The 5,304-nt window shown below is 39.1% G+C and overlaps 1 long non-coding RNA gene across 4 annotated transcripts; it reads right to left on the bottom strand.

The window, feature by feature from the left end:
* Positions 1–894: 894 nt before the first annotated feature.
* On the bottom strand, positions 895–3,733 carry LOC122230768. Of its 4 annotated transcripts, none has more exons than XR_006207851.1 (4): positions 3,197–3,733; positions 2,908–2,955; positions 2,368–2,504; positions 895–927 (listed from the first exon to the last, which is right to left on the bottom strand). It is a non-coding gene; the product is annotated as an uncharacterized LOC122230768 (long non-coding RNA). The 4 variants fall into 4 exon arrangements; XR_006207845.1 differs by lacking the exon at positions 895–927 and adding an exon at positions 2,054–2,182 and having other exon boundaries at positions 2,341–2,504; XR_006207850.1 differs by lacking the exon at positions 895–927 and adding an exon at positions 2,054–2,182.
* Between the last annotated feature and the right edge of the window lie 1,571 nt (positions 3,734–5,304).

Genomic DNA, 5,304 nt, shown 5'->3' with positions numbered 1-5,304 from the left:
AATTTCCTAGGTGTTCAAAATGGCTTGGTGCTGATCTAGCTGTGTTTCAGACACGAGACAAGCTCAGGGTCTCCATGTTGCTCTGCCATCTCAACTCCATCCTTCAAGACTAGATGTTTCTCTAGATGATTTCCTAAAAAATGTTCAGGCACACTGCTCAGAGAACATAGCAAAAGAAAATTACGTAGCTTATTTTATGAGGTAAATGGAACCTAATAAATCCAGACAGGAAAAATACAGTAAAAATCTAGGGCAATTTTACTCATGAATGTACTTTCAAAATCTCACCAAGAAAAGAAAAAAAATAGTGAATGTAGCGGTATTTTAAGAAAATACCTCAGGAACAAGTGGAATTTGTCACAGGAAGGCAACATTGATATGACAGAAAATTTATCTTTGCAGTTGTTCATATGAATAGGGTAAATGGGGGAAAATATGGTTGGCACTATAAACACAGAAAAAAGCAGTAAAAAATTTAGTACACATTCATGACAAGAATTATTAACAAACTGATAGGAGGTTCTTTTTAAGCTCAAAAAAATATCTATTGAAAGCAGCTAATTTATGGTAAAATTTTAGATGCATTCTTATTCAAGTTAGGGATTATTCCTATTATTTAATATTGCTCTAGAAGTTTTAACCAAAGCTAAATTATTTAAACTGAAAAAGAAAATGCAAAAATATTTGCTATTTGAAAATAGTAGAGGGTTTTATAAAAAGAGAAAACATAATACAGTAGAGGGGCGCCTGGGTGGCCCAGTCGTTAGGTGTCCAACTTCAGCTCAGGTCATGATCTCACGTTCTGTGAGTTTGAACCCTACGTCAGGGTCTGTGATGACAGGTCAGAGCCTGGAGCCTGGTTTGGATTCTGTGTCTCCCTCTCTCTCTCTCTGCCCCTCTCCTGCTCACACTCTGTCTCTCTCATTCCTAAAAATAAATAAACATAAAAAAATTAAAAAAATAATATAGTAGAATAACATGTAATTTTCATTATCAACACAAACTATATGGTACTTAGGAACTCACTTAACAAAAGTTTTTCAAGACCTCTATACATAAAACTATAAAATGCTATTGGACCTAAAACCCAAAATAAATATAGATCTATATTATTTTGCTAGATTGTGGTGGTGGTGGTGGTGGGGGGGGTGTAAAATCTTTTCAAGATGTCAGTTGTACTCAGTTTGATCTACAGATTCAAATCAAATTACTAAAGAGGGTATGTTTAAGTGAAACTTGACCACTTAGCCTTAGTTCATGAGGAAAACTAAGGAATATCTAAGATAATTACAAATGAGGCAAAAGGGGTAAAAGAAGGGAAAATCAAAAGAAGAAAGAGAAGGAGGAAGGGAAAGAGGAGGGAGTCACCTTTACAATTTCTGTAAAGCTAAAAACATTGAGAGTAATTATGGAGTCATTCCCTAGCAAATAGAGATTTCACAAGGAAAGGATCAGAGCCCATGTAAATATGTGAGCATGATGTATGACACTAATGCTATTATTAACCAGTGGGGAAATAATGGACTACTAAATAAATAAGATCCTTATATTACAGCCTTCTAAAAGTAAATTATATTAAGTCCAAACATGAAAAGCACATCTTTAAATATTTAGATGATGATATAGAAGGATGTCCCTATAGCCCTGGATTAGGGAAGGTGATTTTTTTCATTATTTGTTTACCTTCTTGTTATTATAAGATATATAAAGTGAACACCAAGAGGCACAAGATCAATACATTTAACAAGACTTTTTAAAATTGTGTACAACCAAAGACAACATAGCAAAGTGCAGACACAAGTAACTGGAAGAATATATTTTTCATATACGTAATAGAAAAAGCATTCATATCTGGAATATACAGAATTCCTACAAATCTGTCAGTAACAAAAAGGTGAAAACTGTATATCAGAAAAGGAAACCTAATATTCTGGTAAATATGTGAAAGTTGGCCATCCTCTCTAGTCAGCAGAAGAATGGAAAATGAAACAAAATGGTAGAGCGAGTGTGTTTATTAGGTCGATGCTGCCAATACCCAGCTTGGCAAAGAATCAGCCACAGTATCTCTCCCGCACCTGCTGGTAGGGATGTAAATGGCTCCGACTACTGTGAAAGGAATGTCACATGGTAGCAAAGTTGAAACTGTTGGACTCCTTCCCTAGAAACTCTCTTGCAGAAATTCCTGTATGTAGAACGCAGGGAGACACGTACAAAGGTGTTTATTACAACATTATCTACAAATGTTGGGTAACTGGAAACTATCCAAATATTGGAAACGCCAAAGTGTCCATCATTAACGGAATACACTTTGGTGTGTTTATATGATGGGATTCTACTTACCAGTAAAAAAATGAGAAGTAGACTTACTGAGTCTGCATCAGCTACAGGAACGCTCATAGCCAAAAGCTGGCTTAGCTGAAGTAAGTGTTAAAAGATTCTGCGATTTGCCTTTTATGTACTAACTTCACACAAAGCTTCCCGTTCTGCTGCTCCTGTTTTATTTCCTAGAATTAAATTAAAGACAAGTAAGATTAGAAAAAGGGTCCAGGTAAAACTGTTGCAACCATCTTGGCAAAGGTGGAGATAGCCGATCAGAGGGGCAGTGGGCTGGGGAAATGGAGTGACTCAAGAGATATTTAGCAGGTTGAATCCACAAGACTTTGATTGTATGGAGTGTAGGCAAAAGCCTGGGCATGTGCCTTGCAGGGCTCAGTGCAAAATGAAAACGGGAGGCCTTTTGCTCGAAAACAAAGAATTTCAAAGTGGCAATGGCAGAGAGTGAAACCAAGCATGAGGACCTTGCAGGCGAGCACAAGGACCTGTGGGACTGCAAAGGGGTGCCATTGGCTCCCTTTGCTCACGAAGCTAGCCCTGAGTGCGATGATACTTGATGATGCTATCAGGTACCTGGTGCGTAGCTTCAAAAGGTGGATAACTTGTGGGGCTGATATGCCTCTGCAATAAAGGAAGAACAGAGAGTCTAAGAAAACTTGAGGACCATTAATGTTTCAGGGACTGGCAGAGGAGTGACAAATAATAAGCATCTCCATGGGAGGAAGAAAAACAGGAGAGCGTGGTACCATGGAAGCCAAGGGAAGAGGATGTTTCCATAGAGAAGGACTGGTCAACAATCCCCAGAGATGGCCAAGTCATACAGTGCATAACGTATTTCCATCAGACCAGCAACGAAATGTACCTCTGGGGGAAGGCTACGTCAGTGAAGTACCGGCAGGAGAAACAAAACTGAATTTTACCGGGGATTGAATAGAAAGTGACAATGGGGAGAGGGCAAGGCTGGAAACCATTTCAGTTGGTTTTGTTGTGAGAGAAAGGACAGAGATAGGGCAGTGGTGGAAATGAATGCGGGGTCAAAGAAAGCTTTGTTTTTGCTTTTGAAGACGGCAGAGACATAAGACGGGTGTACATATGCATGGGGTATGTTAGTAAGAGAGAAAGGTGGAAATTCAGAGAGAGGGGTTGGAGGAAACAATTTGCAGTACACTATTCCTGAATAAGGTGGAAAGGGTCTGATGCAGAGCAAGGATGAAAAATTGTATCTTGAGAAAGAAGCTTCATCTCTTCCATCTAAAAAGGAATGAGGGAAGAGGGCATAGGTCAGGTCCCTCTGTTTATCTGGTGGCAGAAAGTAGGCAGGGTTTTCATCTGAAGACTTGTCTATGAAGAGATGGTGTCATCCGTGGAGAAGAGGGATGGTCAGAGGCCTGGCGATGTGTCAAAGACCCCTTTGGAAGACGATGACTAAAGAGTTCCAAACAGAGTCAGAACGCAGTGGGGGAATGGAACTGTGGATCTGTGACATCTTACTGTGTGTTTGGGTGATTCTTCTTTAGGGGTGCACCAGTGGCCGATGTGTATAGAGACGTAGAGCAGAACCTATCCCCGAAAGGGATGTACCTTGTGGAAGGGAAAAGTATGGACCATGGGGCAAAGATCTGGGAATTTGAAACAGGGATGATTGAAGTAATAAAACGTGGAATTTGAGTTGAATAGAAAAGGAGAAAACATGGTAGGAAACACATAGAAAAGTGACAGAGGTATATAGGGCCTCTAAGAGCTTCCCATAGCTGAAGACCCAGTGTGGAGGTACAAAGGGAGTGAGAGAGAAAATTGGAGGGAAAGGAGAATGAGACAGTCATATCCAACTTGCCACCGTAACTTTGGTGACTAGAGTGAATGCAAAGCCCAGATGCTCAAGGGACCCATGACCTTGGGTTGAGAAGATTTTGAACCAGGTGTTCACATCTTTAATGAATGAGGGAAGTGACCAGGAAATCAGCCAGTCACAAAAAACGAGGTGATATGATAATACATTTGGGTAATGTAAGCATCAAATGAGAAACTTTGTGCACAGGAGAGAAGAGCAAAGGCTTAGAAACAAATGCTGATGCCTTCTCACCCTGAAGTGAGTGCAGAGTGTTAACATGGACAGCCTTCATGAGAGAGAACCGTAGGGTAGTGGTGTTATCACAAGTAGAGTACCAACCAAGGAAATGATGCCCTCACCAGCATGAGGACAAGAGATACCACACTGAAGGATAACGAGGGACGGTCCCAGCTTCTCTGAGAGTCTGGTTTACTCCAAACAAAAATGTAAAGTATTCTCATGAATATAAATAAAGCCTGTTCTTGAGATAAGCCAATGTAAATATATCTTTTTTTCAAATGAGTATTTGATATCCACTATGCTTTTGATATTATTCTATATAATACCTCTCAGGAATTTGGTTGCAAGATTTATTGCATAGTTAAAATAATCAACCCTGAGTGGTATTGGCAGAGGGTAGGCACATAGATGAATGGGACAGAATAGAGAACTCAGAAATAGACCTATACGGATATGACCAACTGATTTTTCTACAAAGGTGCAAAAGCGATTCAGAGGAGGCAAAGGGTAGCCTTTTCATCAAATGGTACTGGAGCATTAGACAGCCACAGGCAAAAAAAAAAAAAAAAAAAAAAAAAAAGAATTGTGACCTAAACTTCACACCTTACACAAAAGTTAACTCAAAATGGATCGTTCTATTTAAAATGTTTAGAAAAAAAAAAGACGAGAAATCTTGGGACCCACAGCTAAGCAAAGAATTCTTAGATTTGACACAGAAAGCACGATCAATAAAAAGAAAAGTGGATAAGTTGAGCTGCATCTAAATTAAAAAGTTTTGCTTTGCAAAATACTTATTAAGAGGATAAAAAGACAAACTATGCACTGGGAGAAAAGTTTTGCAAACTAAATATCTGACAAACGAGTAGTGTCTATAATACATAAAGAAATCTCAAACTCAA

The sequence above is a fragment of the Panthera tigris genome, chromosome A1, assembly GCF_018350195.1.
Source record: "Panthera tigris isolate Pti1 chromosome A1, P.tigris_Pti1_mat1.1, whole genome shotgun sequence".
Classification (NCBI taxonomy): domain Eukaryota; kingdom Metazoa; phylum Chordata; class Mammalia; order Carnivora; family Felidae; genus Panthera; species Panthera tigris.
Note: the sequence above shows the minus strand (reverse complement) of the source record. Positions and strands in the feature narration are given on the sequence as shown.